The sequence below is a fragment of the Mesoplodon bidens genome, assembly GCF_964165515.1.
Source record: "Mesoplodon bidens genome assembly, chromosome: 10".
Lineage (NCBI taxonomy): Eukaryota > Metazoa > Chordata > Mammalia > Artiodactyla > Ziphiidae > Mesoplodon > Mesoplodon bidens.
The window spans coordinates 26,659,265-26,678,747 of NC_138172.1; the positions used below are offsets into that span (position 1 = coordinate 26,659,265).

Consider the following 19,483-nt stretch of genomic DNA (forward strand, 5'->3'; position numbering starts at 1 on the left):
AATCGTCTGGAAAGCTGGAGTAATTTTATTTGTAGAAAAATTAAACACAAGGACAAAATATCTGTGTTTGAGGCCAAATATCAATGTAAAGAGCTGTCACACCTCAGAAGGTAGAGAAGGTAATCTCACGTCAAAGGCTCTGGAGAGCTACACACCAAGGGATCAATGATGGATACCTCCAGGTGGGAAGAATCTAGTATGTTTCCTTGCTTGCTTCTTTTTATCTGTATTTTTTTGCAATACACGTTTTGTCTTTTGGAATAATATAGATTTAAAAAAATGCATAGTCAGAGAATTTTACAGTTGACGGGTAGAGGAAGAGGAGGTGAGTATCTAAAATATGCTATTCCAGAGGACAAGATCTCAGCATATGTCAGCCTCAATGCCCCTTTGGTGGTTCCAACTCTGTATTCCTTGCTCTTTCTAAGTCAACTACTAAAAGGTTCAGCTGGTTACGAACTAATGTCATAGTCTATCCTAGTGTAGAACATGCATCCATGGGAATTAGGTACTGAAAATTAAGAGCAGGAACTCAGAGAAGTCTTCCAGAGAGAAGATACATCTGAGAAGGTGAGAATGGCCTAAGATGGGAAGGAAACAAATGCCAAACTTTGCCCACTTAGTTTTGCTAAATTCAAAAGAACTTCCTGCTCATTTTCAAAGAAAGTCAATCAAGTGCACTTAACACTCACCCATTCTGTAATACTCCCATTTATTTTATTTTAATTTTGGAACTCAGCTTCTTATAGTAGCTTGGAGTCCCCATTAGGAACACCAGATCACTTTGTATAGCGAGAGGAATTCTTGTGTAAGGGTTAAGTGCACGGGCTCTGGAATGTGACCTTGGGAAAGCTGCTTAATTCACCTGTGAAGCCAGCTGGTCCTGAACTTCTGTTTGTTGGGTTTTTTTTGATTACTGATTCAATTTCATTACTAGTGATCAGTTTGTTCAGATTTTCTGTTTCTTCCTGATTCAGTCTTTTTTTGTTTTCTGAATTTAAGTCTTTTTTATACAGCAGGTTCTTCTTAGTTATCTATTTTATACATATTAGTGTATATATGTCAATCCCAGTCTCCCAATTCATCCCACCACCACCACACACACACCCCTGCCCCTGCCCCGTTCCTGATTCAGTCTTGGAAGATTGTGTTTCAAGGAATTTATCCATTTCTTTGTGGTTATCTAATTTCTTGGCATATAATTGTTTGTAGTAATCTCTTATGATTTTTGTATTTCTGTGGTGTCAGTTGTAACTTCTCTTTCATTTTTGATATTATTCATTTGGGCCCTTTCTCTTTTTTTCTTGATGAGTCTAGCTAAAGGTTTATCAATTTTGTTTATCTTCTCAAAGAACCAGCTCTTAGTTTCATTGATCTTTTCTATTGGTTTTTAGTCTCTATTTCATTTATTACCACTTTGATCTCTATTATTTCTTTTTCTTCTACTAACTTTGGGCTTTGTTCTTCTTTTTCTAGTTCCTGTAGGTGTAATGTTAGATTGTTTATTTGAGATTTTTCTTGTTTCCTGATGTAGGCCTGTATTGCTATAAACTTCCTTCTTAGATCTGCCTTTGCTGAGTCCCACAGATTTTGGAATGTTTTTCTATTTTCATTTGTCTCCAGGTATTTTGTGATTTCCTCTTTGATTTCTTCAGTGATCCCATGGACCAGAAGAAGCATGTTTGGTAGCATGTTGTTTAGCCTTTTAAGTCTTTGTGTTTTTCACAGTTTTCTTCTTGTAATTGAGAGTCTAGTCTTATACCACTGTGGTGGGAAAAGATGCTGGAAATGATTTCAGTCTTCTTACATTTGAGACTCATTTTTTCGTCTAACATGTAATCTAGCCTGGAGAATGTTCTAAGTGCATTTCAGAAAAATGCATATCCTGCTCTTTTGGGGTGGAATATTCTGTGTTTATACATTAAGTCAATCAGATATAATGTGTTATTTAAGGTCAATGTTCCCTGATTGATTTTCTGTCTGGATGATCTATCCATTGATATAAGTGGGGTGTTAAAGTCCCCTACTACTATTGTATTGCTGTCAATTTCTCCTTTTATGTCTGTTAATATCTGCTTTACTGTTGGATTAATCTTTTCTATTATTATGTAAGGCCCTTCTTTGTCTCTTTATACAGTCTTTGTTTTAAAGTCTATTTAATCTGATGTAAGTATTGATACCCCAGCTTTCTGTTTCCATTTGCATAGAATATCTTCTTCCACTTCTTCACTGTGTCTTTCACTCTGAAGTGGCTCTGAGGCCCGACTGAGACTGTTGTGGGTATGCTGGTATGTGGGGTTGGACCCCTGGAGCAGGAGACACTGGAGGGGTGCCAGTGCCAGCTGGGGATGCCTGCTGGGTAGAAAGTGGCAGCAGCTGCTTTGGGGGAGCCAGTTGGGGCAGGCAGGTTGGGCAGGGTAGGTCCTCAGGGAAATACTTGGTTGGTGCACATGGTGTTAGTTAAGTTGATGGAGAGTGACAGAAATGGTACATGCCCATGCTGGGCCCGCGAGGTGGATGGAGAGTTTAAAAAAAAGGCACCTGCCACTTCTTCTGTCCCTGGAGAAAACTTCACCAGATCTCTGCCCCTCCAGCACATGCCCTAAAATTTAGTCAATGAATCTCTTTCTTCTATGACACAGGCACTTCTTTAAAAAAATTTATTTATTTTATTTTTGGCTGTGTTGGGTCTTCGTTGCTGTGCGCGGGCTTGCTCTACTTGCGGTGAGCGGGGCCTGCTCTTCGTTGCGGCGCGCAGGCTTCTCATTGCTGTGGCTTCTCTTGTTGTGGAGCATGGGCTCTAGGCATGCGGGCTTCAGTAGTTGTGGCTCGTGGGCTTAGTTGCTCCATGGCATGTGGGATCTTCCCGGACCAGGTCTCGAACCCGTGTCCCCTGCACTGGCAGGTGGATTCTTAACCACTGCACCACCAGGGAAGCCTGACACAGGCACTTTTTAAGCTGCTGCTTCTGCACTGGGACTTGGAGCAAGTGAGTATGTATGTATGCTCTTTAAGAACTAAGTCTCAGTTTTCCACAGCCCTCCAGCTTTCCTGGACATAAGCTGCTCTGGCTTTCAAAGCCAGACATTATAGGGGCTCATCTTTCTGGTGCAGCTCCCCCAGGCTGGGGAACCCAACGTGGGGCTCAAACCCCTTGCTCCTCAGGGGAAACCACCATGGCTGTGATATCCCTCCCTCTGTGGGCCAGAGCACCAGAGGTGATAATGAGATCTCCAGAGGATAAAGCTTTGATTTATAGCATTTGCCAATTTCCATGGTGTAAATACTCCCACCATGGCCAATTCCAAGCTACCAACATAACACCTGTGAACCTTGACTGGGAAGAGAGCTGCAAAGTCAGCTGTGCTCTAGCACACCACTACCACCAAAGGAATTTCCCTGACTCTCCCCTGGAGCAAGAACCATGGACTAATTTCATTGATTCACTCCTCTTATTTCATATTTACTCATTTCATATCTTATATTTTCTCTTATTTCATTTCACTCACCTTGGGCTTCTTTCACTGATTTCACTTCAATTATTCATTCATTTATCCATTCAATCCCTTATTATTCATTTACTGATTTAGCTACTGTAGGAGAGACTGCTGATGCTCTGCTGAGATTCCCGCAGCCCACCCTACAGGCCACCTGCATTTTCAGGGGGACAGTCCTCATACGCATGAAAGGCTCCTCCCCAAACACTCGAGGCTCTCCACTGAGGGCTTTCTCAGGCAGCAGGAATGCAGCCTGTGACTGGGGCATGGTGCAAGTCTCTGGGAGTCAATTCCCTGGCAGCTTCCAAACAATGTGGGATGGAAACTGGTGGATAAACCCCCAGTGTCCTTGTCTGTCTGTGCGGAAAGTTTGAGGTGTATTCAATATAGTTTCTTCTAATGGGATTAAGCCCCTGTTGCCCACAGCAACATCTGCTCATGAACGACACCCTTGGTGGGCGTTTTCTTTTTTCTGTTTCATTTCCTCACTCATCATTGTGCTTCCTGGCATTACTTCTCAGGTGAACTTGCTGAGTCTAAATTCCTGTATTTTCAAAAAGCAGGCCTCGGGCTTCCCTGGTGGCGCAGTGGTTGAGAATCTGCCTGCTAATGCAGGGGACACAGGTTTGAGCCCTGGTCTGGGAGGATCCCACATGCCGCGGAACAGCTAGGCCCGTGAGCCACAACTACTGAGCCTGCGCATTGGGAGCCTGTGCTCTGTGACAGTGAGAGGCCTGCGCACCGCGATGAAGAGGGGCCCCCACTTGCCACAACTAGAGAAAGTCTTCGCACAGAAACGAAGACCCAAAACAGCAAAAATAAATTAATTAATTAAACTCCTACCCCCAACATCTTCTTAAAAAAAAAAAAAAAAAAAGCAGGTCTCAGGATCTGCTTTTGAGGAATGCAACTGAGACAGTTACCAAACATGGACCCAGCACCGATTACTCTCTAGGCACTGCAGTGGCCCTAGGACTGTATTAATGGAAGGACTGGTACCACCCAGCGCACCTTAGCTCATGCCTCTCAGCTTCTAGCTCGCCACGCTCTCATCTCTGCAGCTCTCTCCAAAGAATCTGAGCCCCTTTGCAAACAGAAAGTCTTCTTGGACTACGCTGTCCAGAGGAGGGCTGCTGACCCCAGCCCACCCCACCGTGACTCCCATTATTCCCTGCCGCTGTTGTTGTTTACCTGAGCAGACATTTAAAAACCTGTATTTGTTCGGCATAGTGTATTCACCTGTTTACGTTTTGTCTGACCACTTCCCCGAGGAAAGGTAATACTCTTGTCTGTGTTTACTGATGAATCCCAGCCCTTGGCATGAAGTAGGTGCTCCCTAAACACACATTGACTAAATACCTAAATATAGTTGGCTCCCCTACCTCCAGGGAACTTGCTGTCCATTTGGGGATGCGGACAAGTGGGTGAACAGGTGCAGTGACAGTGTTTATGGTGGTGGCAGTCACTGGAGCATGCTAGAGAAAAATGTGGTGCATGCTTGCAGAGTAGTGGAGGGGATGTGAGGAGTGGCGTGGAGTCTGGAGGAATGGAGAGCTAAGCAGACACCAGGCAAGCATGCCAGGTTTAGCTGGGTAGGAGGGAGAAAATGAGTGTTTTAGGCAGAGAGAGCAACAAGTCAAAGATACTCAAGTGAGCAAGTGAGGCACATCTTGGCTGTGCAGTTGGGAGGACAGGAGCAGACATTGTAAGATGGGAAGAAAGTGGTGACTCCATTCGGGAAGCAAGAAGGATGCATTAGGTCTGGTCTAGGAAGGATCTGAAAACTAAGGCCCCTGAGCCATGTCCAGCCACATCCATTCACTCGCATATGGTCTATGGCTGCTTTCAGGTTACAGTGATAGAGCTGAGTATGGACAGTAAAGATTCTATGGTCCAAAAAGGCAAACCTATTTACTATCTGGTCGTTAACAGAAATTGTCCGTCCGTACGAGGAAACCTGGGTTTTAGGAGGGGGTTGGGTTTTCGGCAGGGGAGGGGCGTGACAAATCTGCGTTTCAGAAAAGCCACACTGGCAAGAGTGGAGAGTGTGGATGGAGAGAGGGCAGGACCTGATGCTGGAGGATGAGCAAGTGTCTCACTTCCCCAGACAGTCTGCAGACGCTTTGTCAGCAGGACCACACCTCAGTTCTCTTTGTATCCTTGCTGTGCCAAAACATGGTAGGCGGCTCATAAATGTTGTCAAGTGAATGAAAATACGAATGAATGAGCAAGACAAGATGAGAGGATGAAGGGCTTGAAAACGTGAACCCTGGCACCGAAGCCCAGAATAATAAACACTATGAAGGCGATGATGACGGCGATGATAATGATGACGATAGCACTAAAAAAATCAACCACATTTGATTCTCGGGGCCGGTCTCTTCAGTAAATACGTTATTGATATGAGCCCACTTAATCCTCTCAACAACCCTCTGAAGTGGAAACATAACCCCTCATTTTTCACATGAAGAAACTGGGTCAAACTGCACGCCAAGATCACATGGGTTATTGGTACGTTAAGTAGTCATGGTTTGAACTCGGATCTGCCTTTCTCTAAAGTTTATCTTCCTTCCTCCCAACTCTCCCAGGGCTGTGAAGGGCATCTCACTTGGCTGGAGCAGACTATGGAAAGACTAATATCAATTATGGGCTAGTTAAGGCTTTCTCTGTCACATCAATGCTCAGGAAGCCAAGTGAGGACTAAATGAAGCATCTGTAAGACAAAGCCCTGATCATCCACGTGGATGCCAGTGGCAGCGTGTGGACCTTGCCTCAGCCTCACAAGCCTTCGCTCTGCAGTATCACAGGACATTAGGGGGGAGGGACTTAGAATCTGGTGTGATAAGAGCACTGGAGAAGCCTGCCAGGAGTAGTTCTGCCAATTACATTTAACAAGACCCTCTTCCTAATTCTCAGCCACCCATGGTGGGTTGCGGTGGGGGCTGGGGGGGGGGTTCCTCACTTTCACTCCTGTCCATCATTCAACAGCTTATAGGTGAAAGAGACCCAGTTCCTGCCTCTGATGAAGCCCTCTGGTGCCTTCTCCTTTTATGATTTGTCTTGGGCTGATGAGTCATTGGTCCTTAGCACCCCTGAGGAGCATTTCTGGGAACACAGTTGTTTAAAAGAGCTGATTACTCACTAGTAGCCCTGGAAAAGTGAGGAATACACACTGTCAGGATATTTTCTGGTGCAGAAAGAGTATTTCATTAACTGTGGCTTCCCTCATATCCCAGAGGCTGCCCAGGAGGCCCTCAGCTGACTGTTGAACGCCTCTAAAACTTAATGTTCCAATTTTACTCATTTTGGTCCAATTCTTCTTTCTTCTAGTGTTTCTTCTCTTATTAATAATTGGATTTTTCCAAAGAAATTGACAAAGTACCTACTCTGGCCATCAGTTTATGGTTACTGCAACACTCTGACCCAGAAAGTTTTTGTGAACAACCTTGTAAAATCTCGGATGAGACCTTCCCGTGAAGATAAAAACTGCAGGTCATCCCTGGAAGACAATATAATTCTATCTTATTTGGAGGCACTGAAAACCATGGTCAAGAAGCTCTCCCCCATAGAGCTGTATGTTTTTTCTTGTCGTTGTATATAACTATCTGTATTCTTAACCAGCTCCAATATCTTCCATGCTGCTTTCCATTTCAGGCTACCTGTCAAGAATTGTATACTGTGCCCTTCTAGCTGCTGTGTGATTTATATGAAATCTTCCCAAGCAAAGGCAGCCTCATAAAATTGGTACTTCATAGTAGCACCTGAGGAATTCTGACCAAGCCCTGCAGAAGGAGAACCCCAAATTACTTATATAGCATAAGAAGTTTCTGTTTTCATTTTCTTAAACCTGTAGCCTGGAGATGGATAACTTAATAACATATTTGGGCGCAGGTAACAGAAAGCTTGATAAATAGTGGCTTAAACAAAGAGGACTTTGTTTTTCATACATATTGAGAAGTCCAGAACTAAGTGGCTGCTGGTATGATGATGTCTGAGCCAACATCTCTTTGTTTCCTGTGGTCTCTGCCTCATCACCAAAAAATGGTTGCTGCATTTCCATGGATATCCTTAGCTGCACAGGAGCCTGAGAAGTGAATATTTGGCTTTCCTGGGCTGCAGAGGGGAGGTAGGCAATGGTACAAGGGCTGCGAATGGTTATTCAGTCAGCCAGTTGCCACTGTCTGCCCCAGAAATTTATGGGAGATGAAGAAGTAAAACAAGCATGCATGGCATTTTATAAAGGCAAGATAGCATAGTCAAGCCCATTCAGCATCTAGTCATTTCCTCTTCCCTGGACAGTACCTAGAAAGTCCTGTGCCTTATATGCTAAATTTAACACTTGCCCATGAAGAGAAATGTAAATTTCTGCTTGAATTTTATTTTCCAAGATAAAACCTGATATAAATCTTTAAAGTAAAATGCATGACTGAAATAGTAAAAATAAATTGGAAACTTCATGCCTATTAAAAAAATAATCAAATAAATTTTGAAGTAGTCAATCAATGAACTATTATGTGATAGTTAAAAAGTATGAAAAGCAGTATAGAAAGTTATAGGTGATCTTATGTAAGGAAAAAAAAAAAAAAAAAAGCAAATTCCCAAGTATGACATATGTGCATTACATTTTTGTAAAAGGAAGTATTTATACATGTATACATTTTTAATGGACTTGAAAAGGTCTAGAAAGGTTGTACTGAAGTATTATCAGTTTTTAACATTAAGGAGTGAATTTTGGAAGCAGAATCTTATTTTAAAATTATTTTTGTATTGTTTCCACTTCTTCCAATAAGCATGTATAACTTTCGCAACTAAAAAAAAGATTTTATTAAAGCAAACTTACCATTACCAAAGGGGAGAGGGAGGGTGGGAAGGACAAATTAGGCATATGGGGTTAACAGATACAAACTACTATACATAAAATAGATAAGCAATAGGATTTACTGTATAGCACAGGGAATTATATTCAATATCTTGTAATAACCTACAATGGAAAATAGTCTGAAAAAATATATAACTGAATCACTTTGCTGTACACCTGAAACAAACACAATATTGTAAATCAACTATACTTCAATTTTAAAAAAAGATCTTATTACAATTGCAAATTTAGACAATCTCTGGGTAACTTGAACAAAGTAAATTCAGGCCTGTCATTAGACAGCTATGCTATTTTTAACTTCCATTTTGATGAAGAAATGTAAAATCAAAGAAAACCCACTCCCTTTCAGAATTATCTTCATAATACCTTCAAATTATTTACATTTGGGGGAGGGACAATATAAGAATGGGGGGGAAAGGGTTATTATGGGATTATATGAAAGCATGTGTGTGAAACTTCTGAAAACTGTAAAGCACTATAGAATTTAAAGAATCTTTCACTCAACAAAAAAAGTTAAAAAATTATTTACATTTATAGAGAGTGTAAATGGAATCACATTTTTTTTTTTTTTTCTTTTTGCGGTATGCGGGCCTCTCACTGTTGTGGCCTCTCCCGTTGCGGAGCACAGGCTCCGGATGCGCAGGCCCAGCGGCCATGGCTCACGGGCCCAGCCGCTCCGCGGCATATGGGATCCTCCCAGACCGGGGCACGAACCCGTATCCCCTGCATCGGCAGGCGGACTCTCAACCACTGCGCCACCAGGGAGCCCCTGGAATCACATTTTTGACTTGCTCATTTATTAAAATACTTTGGCAAAGTCACTGTTTACAATCAAGGTAAGACTATTTCAAAATATACCATGGGAATATATGCTTAAGAATGTGTCAATCTTTAGTTGAGTAAAAGTGTAACTTACCTTTGTCAGATTTAGTGATGGTCATTGTTTTTAAAGGACTCCACTCCCATTCTCTCATATCCGTCATAACGGAATAACAAGAAAAAATAAAAATTCCACAGAACTTCTCACCGAGAACTGAAACCATTTCTCTGACACCTGACTTAAGAGTCTTATGAATTAATTTCTTGCCTATTGTAGTGGTTTTGAACTTGACATTTTTCTGGAGAAATTTGACGTTAGATCACTGAAGAAAATCATTGATAGATATCTTAACTGCACACTTTTGCTTGATAGGAAAATTAGAGTAAGATAAATGCATGGAACACAGCCATTGTTCTGTAATTTAATAGCATGTATGGAATATGCTGGCATGAACTATTCCTTGCTAGAAGCTATGTTTTCATGATAATGTAGAATGTTTAGAATTTTTTAAAAACTAAAGTCACAATCCTTTAACCCCATTTTCTTTTTATAAAGAGCAGGCTTTAGTTACCATGTCTCTAAATAGAAAGTAAAAGTCAGGTTGGGATTCTATTCTGAATGAATTCGGTGTATTTCATGTGTCTTCTTTAAAATTCGAACATTTCATGAAACAGAGTTATATTTATCCATAAAGCAAATTAGAATAACATAGGATTATTTGGGGGAAAAATACGGATCCATAACAAACTGGCCACATTCAATTAATTCTTTTCATTAGACTGTATGGCTCATTAAACAGAGAAGTTTCTGTCATTTGCTCTCCTTTTAAAAAAATTAAAACAATAGTATTTTGTCTTAAATGCAGCTTCACTTTAACGAAAGACAAGCACAGGGTCCCATGAAAAGAACAGAAGGAGCTGATTTTTTCTGCTTGTTTAGCCATTTTTATGCTTGTGGCTATATTATAAATAAATAAAATCCAGGGCTTATGAACTATAAGCCAGGAATATGAACAGCCATCATATTTAAGCTCATGAACTAAGAGGCAGAAACCCAGAATGAGTCATAAAACCATTTATTGTCAGAAGAATTTTAAAACATGCAAATAACTATGTAGAGAGATTCGGAGGCCTTTCTACATTCTACTTGCTTTGCACACACCTCACTGGCAAGTTGCATCTCTCTACTGTTCATACTTCAAGATATTTGTGAAGTTCTGATTGTTCTGATTCTTGACCTGGGAATCAATGTCTGAACCTCCCAAACATAATGCATAGTCATCAAATCACCTCTGGAATAACAGGGCACTTGCTATCATGTATTATTTTGATTATGTAATGGAAAAGAAGCAAGTCTGACATAGGCAGTTAAAAGGTAGCATTTATTCATTTGAAAAATACCCAAAATACTAGAGTAGAAGTTCTGGAGGAACAGTTTGAAGTATATTCTAAAGTAATATCTTCTAATTATAATTCTAATCATAACAACACAACTGCTGCTACTATTTAGGGAGCTTCTACTTGTGTCCAGCAATACACTTGTCTTTAATGACTGTAATGTACTTTACAGACATTATCTCATTAAAATCTCATACCTCTGTGAGGTAGGTATCATCATCACCCCCATTTCAGAGCTGGGTAAACCATGGCATTGAGGGGTTAAGTGACTCATCCAAGACTACACAGATAGAGAATGAGAATTTGAATCCATGAGGTCATAACTATACTAAAAGGAACAATTAATCATAAAAATCTAATTGGTCACTGTTAGAGGATACTAGTGAACTAAAAAACTCGTAAATGAAAGGGAAGCATCAATCATTTATCTTGCCTTTTCTTTAAGAATGCTACCAGTATGTGACCTAATAGTAGAGAAGAAGTTTGCCTTCATAGAACTATTCACCTAATAATGACAAAGAATTAGAATATCACCATTTTGCAACCTGTTATGGACTGAATATTTGTGCCTCTACCCTAATGCATATGTTGAATCCCTAACCCCCACTGTGGCTGTATTTGGGGATGATGCCTCTAAGGAAGTAATTCAGGTTAAATGAAGTTAAGGGTGGGCCCCGATGCCATAGGATTAGTGTTCTTTTATTATTATTATTTTTTTATTGACGTATAGTTGATTTGCAATGTGGTGCCAATCTCTGCTGTACAGCAAAGTGACTCAGTTATACACATATAGACATTCTTTTTTTATATTCTTTTGCATTACAGTTTATAACAGGATACTGAACATAGTTCCCTGTGCTATACATTAGGACCTTGTTGTCTGTCCATTCTAAATGTAATAGTTTGCATCTAGCAACCTCAAACTCCCAGTCCGTCCCTCTCCCTCCCGCCCTCCCTTACGGCAACCAAAAGTCTGAACTCTATGTCTGTATGTTTCTGTTTTGTAGATAGGTTCATTTGTGCCATATTTTAGATTCCACGTACAAGTGGTATCATACGGTATTTGTCTGCAACTAGAGATTATCATACTAAGTAAAGTAAGTCAGAAAGAGAAAGGATTAGTGCTCTTAAAAGACGAAACACCAGGACTTGCTCCCTTTCCCTGTATCTCTACCTGTGTGTACTGACCAAGGAAAGGAGCACACAGCAAGGTGGCAGCCACTTACAAGTCAAGAGAAGAGGCCTCAGAATGAAATCTACCTTGCAAGCATGTTAAACTTGGACTTGTCAGCCTCCAGAACTGTGAGAAATAAATTTCTAATTTTTAAGCCACCCAGTCTTTGGTACTTTGTTATGGCAGCCCAACCTAAGACACAACGCTTAACAAATTAATCTAAGCACTGATGACTGATAACACAAAAAGAGAGACAGCCAGATATTATGTGCCTCTAATGGAAGAAGATCTTACCAATTTTGAGGTATTCTTTGCAAAAAAAACCCCCAAAACCTGAATTTGATCAAGTCTCTATGTCCAACTGCCAATTTACAAAAAAATGCAGGAGAGAGAGAGAGGCACGTGTAAAATGACATCACAAGGGTGAAATCAGCAAAATCCAGATGCCGAGAAACTCTCCAGGTGTAAATACCTTGTTTGTTCAAGAATAACAACAATAAACTATTAAACTGTATGAATAATGACACAGAAGAGGAGCCTGAGAGAGAAGAGCTTATGCATGAAAAGGTCTAATAGATATATCAAAACTCCAGGTTTCAGAAAACTTAAAAAAAAAAGTCATGAGATTAAGAGAGATATTTGGAAATTTATAGATATTTGATGACAACTGAATTATTGCTTATTTTTAAGACATGTGAAGTGGTATTGTAGTGTTTTTGTTTTCAGTACCTTTGAGAGATACACACCAATTTATTACAGAAGAAATGATCTAATGCTTGGGGAGTATAAAAGGAATAATGTTAGCTATGAGTTGATTATTGCTGGAACGATAAGGAAACAGAGGCTCATTATATTATTCTGTGTTTTTTATATGCTTGAAATCTTCCATTATTAAAAGTTTTTACAAATTTGAGATCATATTATAAACCAATCTAGATATACATGTCCATGTGTAGTCAAAATTGAATAGTTTTTAAAATTTAATATGTATGTGAACAGTTTTCAAGATTTTTTGTTTAAGGATATTCAAGAATAATCTTAAAATTTCCGAGAGGATCACTTATTAAAAAAAATTTTTTTATTGGAGTATAGTTGCTTTATAGTGTTGTGTTAGTTTCTACTGTATAGCAAAGTGAATCAGCTATACGTATACATATATCCCCTCTTTTTTGGATTTCCTTCCCATTTAGGTCACCACAGAGCATTGAGTAGAGTTCCCTGTGCTATATACTAATGTTCTCATTAGTTATCTATTTTATACGTGGTATCAATAGTGTATATATGTCAATCCCAATCTCCCAATTCATCCCACCCCCCCTTTCCCCCTTGGTATCCATACGTTTGATCTCTACCTCTGTGTCTCTTATTTTTGCTTTGTAAATAAGATCGTCTACACCAATTTTTTCAGATTCCACATACATGCGTTAATATACGATATTTGTTTTTCTCTTTCTGACTTACTTCACTCTGTATGACAGTCTCTAGGTCCATCCACATCCTGAGAGGATCACTTTTTAAAGTAAGGAAGTCTCATTCTGTTTTATTATAATACTGCAGGACTTAGAGGAAAACATATTCTCTTTAACACAAATTTTCTTTCTTAATAATCTTTTATTGATTGTTCCAAGAACCCACTTAGTTCTGCCTCATTATGAGAGAGCAGTCTTTTCTCACTATGTTTTAATGAGATGAAAGATCACCATAGCCTAAAGGACTATACATTCTATGTAAAGGACATTATTTCTTAGACAATAAGACAAAAATTCCCACCATCATTCAGTAATGTCTTTCTATTGATTAAATTCAAGAGATAAAAAAATATAGCAACTTACTTAATATTTAACAGATTGGCTTTAGTTTCTGAGTACTAATGTTGTTAAGTGGAGTTCATATAGACCATACCCATAAGCACAGATATAAATATTATCCCAACTCCAGCACTACAGAAGAGCCTGCAAATATGTAGCCATCTAGTGACTGTGGAGAGAGTGACCTTTTCTAAACATCTTAGCTTCTGGCTCCCAAGTTAAACTTAAACCACTTTTTAACACATCTAGCAAGGTTAAAATACCATCATTGAATCATTTTATTTGTTCATGGGACTCAAAGATGATTCTGCAAAACAAAACAAAAAAAAAAAGTGACACAATTCTAAAAGAAGAGATTTGCATGGGCTAGAGAAAACTGGAAGATGTGGGAACAGAAATGTAAGTGGGAACTGTCTTGCAAATAGTTGATGTCCAATAAAAATGCACTTAATGAATGTGAGGGATAATTCTTCCTCTAAAGAAGGAGAAGTAGTCACTGGATGGGGCTCCAGGGAATCATGTTGAGTTGGAAAGGAGGGAAATTGAGGGGTCCTATGTGAAAGGATCTTAATTTTCTTAGTGGATGGATAAGTGAAATCAAATAATGAATGGAAGTGAAGGAGGAGATTAGGAATTTGAGGAACTAGGGGAAAAAAGCTCAAATACCTACTGAAGAGGTGGAAAGAAATGAACTAAAAATGAAGCAAGAATTACAAAAGGGCATGATGTCATTATGCTATTTGCCTTGCTTGGTTGGAAGCCCTCTGAGGGCAGGGACCATCTCTTGGTTATCTTCACATCCCCCATATTGCAGAAGTGCTCTCATCATGTCTGTAAATTAAATAATCTCCTCAATTCGTGCAAGTACACCCAGAGCACGCCTCCAGGACCTGTCAGATACACACAGCAGTAAGCTAAAAAGTAGGATACAATAGTAGAGCCAAAGTTCTTTGATGAAGGTAAATAAAGAGCAGCATGTCAGAACTGTCATCAGGGTAAACGTAATACTTAGCTCATAGCAGGCATTTCATAGTAATTTTTTGAACTAATGGAAATACATCCCTTATCTCCCTCCAAACAGGGCAGGACCCACAAGTTTATATCAAAGTACGTGGTGCGAGGGTGGGTAGGGGGTCCACCAGAAGTGGTTAAAGTAAAAGAGTCTGGAAAGAAATAAGTAGAACTAGAAGAGCGGCCCTCTTTTAATCTCACTGAGCCTTACCATTGCATCTGGCAGATGCTGGGATGGAATCCAGAATCCTAAGAGAACCAGTGGTCTGTGGGGAGAGGATTAGAAGCGATATTTTGACACAAGCCCAGGAAAAGGCCAGAACAAAGATGTAAGAAGGTGTCAGACTTGCTCAAGTAAAAGGAGGAAGCTGCTGCACTTGGCTATTATTGGTTGATGTGTTTATATTCCCTGGGAAGAAATGGTTGACAAACGCCAGAGGGAAGTAGAAAGAGCTGGGTAATGTAGAGCTGGCTTCATAGGAAGCTGATCTCTTTAATGGTTATGATTACTACAGTGTTCTCATTTCTTAATGCTACAAATTCAATGAAACATTGGAAATGAAATAACAAACCCATTTACCTGGTATGGCATAAAGACTCTGGGCTTAATGAGTACTTAAAGGCTGTGTTCCCTTGCAGGTGGCTCTTAGAACCCATGAGAACAGCCTCCTTTGAGATATGCTCCATCTAAGCCCATGGTACCTCCTTCTGTCCCATCATCCAAGTCAAAAACCTGAGAGTCCTCCTTCACCTCATTCCTTCAAACAGTCCCCTGGCTTTGTTGGTTCTGCATTCTTAATATTGATCAGAGCTTCTCTATTCACTTGCTACTTCTTTGACCCAGGCCACCATCACCACTGGCCCAGAGTAATGGTGTGGTCTCCTCTCAGCTGTACCTGCCTTCAACCTTGCCCCAGGACATCCAGGCTCCATTCTGCTGCAAGGGCCACCTTTCCAGAATCCAAGTTTAACTACCTTGCTTCCCTTTTCCACTTATCACCATTGAATGGTCCTCCACTGCCTACCAGATCAAGTGTGGCTTCCTTAGCATGGCACGCAAGGCCTTCGGTCTTCGGGTCCCTCCCTCCCGCCCTCTCTGGCCTCACCTCTCATTATTTTCTGTGAACAACAAATTACTTATGGCCCACCCCGCCAGATTATTAGCCATTCTTTGCATATAAGCCCTCACCTATGTGAGTGCCTTCATCATCTTTGTGTTTAAAGACTCAGTCCAAGTGCCACTTTCTCCATGAAGCTATCCTTATATCACTCCTTTGTAACTTAGTGGTAGACAGAATAATGACCCCCCCACCAAGGATATCCACGTACTAATCTCCTAACATGTAATTATCTTACACAGTAAAAGGGACTTGGCAAATGTAATTAAATTAAGGACACTGAGATGGGGAGATTATGCTGGATTATCTGGGTGGGCTCAATGCAAGCACAAGGGTCCTTATAAGAGGGAGACAGGTCAGAGTCAGAGAAGAAGATGTCATGACAGAAGGAGAGGTGAGAGAGGGAGAGAGAGAGCAAATTTAAAGGTGTCTGACCCAGGCTACGAGTTTTGAAGCTAGAAGAAGGGGCCACAAGGAATGCAGGAGGCTTCTAGAAATTGGAAAAAAGCAAAGAAAAATAATTCTCCCCTAGAGCCTCCAGAAGGAATGCAGCCCCAATGACACCTTGATTTTAAGATTTCTCACCTCCAGAACTCTAAGATAAACTTCCACTGTCTTGTCACAAACTTTGTGGTAATTGCGGCCATGGGAAACTAACACACATTCCCTGTCCTTCCTTCCCTCCACCACAAGGGAAAATTGACCCCTCTGTCTTTAAGCTTCTATTGGACCCTTCATACTTTATAATTTACATACCTTCCTCTCCTAATAAGAATATAAATGCTTAAAGGCAGAAACTGCATCTCTTGCATATTTATGCATGAGCATAGGGCTAGAACATACACGACCATTCATTTATTCATTCATTCATTCACTCATTTTCTCCTTCAAATATATACTATTTATTGAGTGTTTAACATGCCCCAGACACCGCTATCTTCAGTAAATGCACTGAAGGGCAAAAACAGAGGCTTCCTGTCTTCAAGGATCTTATAGCTTGATGGAAGAGTGAACATCAATTAAATCACCCCCAAAAGAATCTGAGGTGACTGAAGGATGTATAAAAGTAGATGATGAAAGGTACTCAGGGTGGGCAGAGGGAACAGAACATGCAAAGGCTCTGTGGGAAGATGGAGCATTTGAGGAGCTGATCTGGATGAAGCAGGTCAGTAGGGGCACGATGGGAGGGCGTGATCTGGAGCAGCAGGCAGGGGCTGGATGCCACAGGGTCTATGGCTTCCATTAAAGATACTGACTTCTAACCTAACACTGAAAATTTATTAAGCAGGGGAGCTGGATGAGCAGCCTTGAATTGAGAAATGATTGCTCTTGTCACTATGTGGAGAATGCTTGGAGGATGATGTGGGTGGGCAGAAGAGTAAAAATTGCTGAGACCTTTTATGGGAAGTTGCAAGAGAGCAAGGGAAAGCGAGAGAGGTGAGAGTGGAGATGGAGAGAACTAGACAGATGAAGGGATATTCCGGAGGCAAAAGTGACAGGATTTAGTGTTCAGTTGGATGTTGATGGGCAAGCGAGGTGCCAAGGACAATGTTTTTGAATGAGGGAAGGCAGCGTGTTCCTAGAGCTTGGAACTAGAGAAATCATAGTAGAGTACTGGATAGGTTGCAAAAATGGGTGAAATTCTTTGCAGCTACTCCCATCAAGAGGTAGAGTCGGGGGCTTCCCTGGTGGCGCAGTGGTTGAGAGTCCGCCTGCCGATGCAGGGGACACGGGTTCGTGCCCCGGTCCAAGAAGATCCCACATGTCGTGGAGTGGCTGGGCCCGTGAGCCATGGCCGCTGAGCCTGCGCGTCCGGAGCCTGTGCTCCGCAGCGGGAGAGGCCACAGCAGTGAGAGGCCTGCGTGCCGCAAAAAAAAAAAAAAAGAGGTAGAGTCGGGCTTCCCTGGTGGCGCAGTGGCTGAGAGCCCGCCTGCCGATGCAGGGGACACGGGTTCGTGCCCCAGTCCGGGAAGATCCCACATGCCGTGGAGCGGCTGGGCCCGTGAGCCATGGCCGCTGAGCCTGCGCGTCCGGAGCCCGTGCTCCGCAACAGGAGAGGCCACAACAGTGAGAGGCCCGCGTACCGCAGAAAGAAAGAAAAAAAACAATCACATAGATTGTTCTGGGAACCAGAATCTGAAACCAAGGTCTGGATGGATCATTCCACAGAGGTAGTTCCTCCCCAAAGAGGGTTAATTAAATGTAAAAATTAAATGTGATTTAATGTAATCTGATAATGTCTTTACTGCATCCTTGTTCTGGATAAAAACCTTAGGAAGGATATTCAATGCTAATCTGACAGTGATTTTCTCCTGGTGTTTGAAGACATCGTTACACTATGTATTTTGGCATTTACTGCTGTTCTGAGAAGTCTACTTTTAATCTAAGCATCATCTTAAATGAATTCCCCAGGTGATTCTGATATAGGTGGTCTACGGACCACAGTAGCAAAAACAATTCTGGAGATAAAAGAGAGACTCAGAGCTTCTATAGAACCTTCCTCTCCAACAGCTCCAGGCTCTTCCATGGGATGACCCATGATCCCATCCACGAGGAGGGTTAAAGTCATCCCCACTGAAGACACAGAGCAAAGAAAATCTGGGGGGATCAAACAACTGGTCAGTTAGCATCACAACCAGAGCTGAAAGCTGAAAGCCCAGTCTCTTAACTTGTTCTAGAGCTGAGCTTGTGAAATTTAACTGTGCATGTGAACCATATGGAGATCACCTAAATGTGGGTTTCAGTACTCAGTAGGTCTGGGGTGTAACTGGAGAGTCTGCATTTCTAGCAAGCTCCCAGGCGACGCCAGTGCTGCCGGTCCTCAGTCCATGCTTTGAATTGGAAGTTGTAGAAGCAGCTGGTTGTCCCCCTTGGACTATGCTTAAGGATTAAGCATATGTAAGGACACAACACTCCTGGTCCCACATGCTCCGATTTACTCCAAGAAGGATCACTGTATTTCTTACTCAGATGCACATTAACATAACCCTCTCTGTCCCCATTCTAGAGTATTTTCCAGAATATGAACCAACTGAGGAATGTCCTAATCAGCCTTTCACAGGTTATCATCATGTTTAAGAGCCCAGGCTTGGGGTCAAACACACCTAAGCTATAGTCTCAGAATCACCACTCATAAAATGTGTGACCTTGTGACCTTGGACAAGTGGCTCAGGCTCTCTACATCTCCTTTTCCCCACCTTGGAAATACTAATACAATCCCTCAGGATGCTGTTGGGAAGTTGCAGACTGTGTGAGATGCAGAGCACAGTGCCTGGTAAACAGTAAGTGCTGTCTAAACGTCAGCTACGCGAACTCTTAGCATCAGGTTGTGTGACCCTCATTCCAATATTCCTAGACTTAGGAAAGGAGTCCAAGCCTTTCAGGATTTTATGAGCTCTAATCCTTCCCTCTTCAAACCCCCTCAAAGAGTTATTATGAGGATTAAATGAATTAATATGCACGAAACACTTGGAGCTGTGCCTGTCACATAATTAGTACCCAAGATGGCTTAGCTTTTATTTTTAGCCCTCACTACAATGATAATTAAGTCACTTTTGAGGGATTTTTAAATTGCCACTTCCCTCATTAGACTGCAGCTCTTAGCAGAGTAGGGACTACATCTGTTTTAGTCACCTCTGTATCCTACATCTTAACACTGTGCCTAGCACACAGTTGCTGCTCAATAAATATACAGTAGAAACATAAATGAATGAGTGTGTGAACAAAGGAATGAGTGAATGATTGAGAAAACATGCTTGCCTTCCTGAAGAGATCCACAG

At 41.3% G+C, this 19,483-nt stretch overlaps 1 protein-coding gene across 2 annotated transcripts in view; it reads right to left on the bottom strand.

Annotated features, from left to right (window-relative positions):
* The window catches only part of SYNPR (synaptoporin), a 285,823-nt gene that overhangs the window by 114,678 nt on the left and 151,662 nt on the right, over positions 1–19,483 (bottom strand). The gene's annotated exons all lie outside the window — the stretch shown is intronic.